A 1213-nucleotide genomic window follows, 5' to 3' on the forward strand; every position below is an offset into this window, starting at 1 on the left:
ATGTTGCTGAGAAGTGACTTAGAACAGAGCCTATGAGGGCTGGGAGGGGTCTTAGAATCCAGAATGTAGGCCCTGGCAGAGGCCTTAGAACATAAAATATCAAGGCTGGGAGAGGCCTTAGAATACAAAATGTCAGGGCTGGGAGGGGCCTCCTTAGAGATCAAACTCCTTTTACAGAAACAAAAAGAGGCTGAGGGGAGAAAGCTCTTGACCAAAGTTGCACAACTAGTTAGTAGCAGAACTAAGGCTAGAGAAATTACAAAACTCTTAGGAGTTTCTCCTCCCAAACCAGCCTCCCTAGTGGTGCTTCCCTTCTCCCCCTCCCCTTCAGCCAGGCAGAGCCAAAGCTGGCACCCCGCATTCTCCACATAGCCCAGGGGTGAGTAAGAACTACTGCCACTAACCTAGCCAGGAAGGGACAGGCCTGAGCCATCCCTTTCCCAGACTAGAACCCAGTCCTTCAGTTAGGTGTGTATGGGAATGGGCATCAGTGGGGAGGGAAAGGACAGTCCAGTGAAGGCATTGTCCAGGTCACACATGGGGAGTCTAATTAACTTCATTCATAGGTTAGTCCCACCATTCACAAACAGCACACAAAGTCATTCTCTTATACCCATTCTAAAGAGAAGGTAGAGCAGAACAAAAATCTTCATCTTGGAATCAATAGACCTGGGTAATTCTCTCAACTTTGCTAATAATTAGCTTGTGACTTGGGCAAATCTGAGCCTCTGTTTCTTCACCTGTCAAAGGGGATGGTCCAGGTCAAACTGTCAGGGGTCAACTTTTCTGCGTAGATATTGTTCCTACCCTTTGCCCCTACCATGGTGGTTGGGTCAGCATCTGCCCAAAGTTTAGGTGGTCTCTTTCCTATGGAAAAAAATTACATCATTATTTTTATTAACCTCTAAATGAAATTTAGCATTTCCTTCAACTATTTGAAAATCTTATTTTTAGAAGAGTTTCAAAGACTTCACTGTCAAAGGTATCCAAAACACACACTGGAAAAAAAAAAGAGACCATAAACTCTGGGACTAGTTAGTCTTTGAGGTTCCTCCTAACTTTGAAAGTCTATGATTATGGTTCTCTCTTACACATTCATACACAAACATTCACACAAGCATCCAACCCTATATACACATTTATACATAGCTCAGACTTCTCATGCTTTTCCCATATACCTCTACACACCACTCCCTGATGCCAACATCCACTT

The sequence above is a fragment of the Macrotis lagotis genome, chromosome 1, assembly GCF_037893015.1.
Source record: "Macrotis lagotis isolate mMagLag1 chromosome 1, bilby.v1.9.chrom.fasta, whole genome shotgun sequence".
Lineage (NCBI taxonomy): Eukaryota > Metazoa > Chordata > Mammalia > Peramelemorphia > Peramelidae > Macrotis > Macrotis lagotis.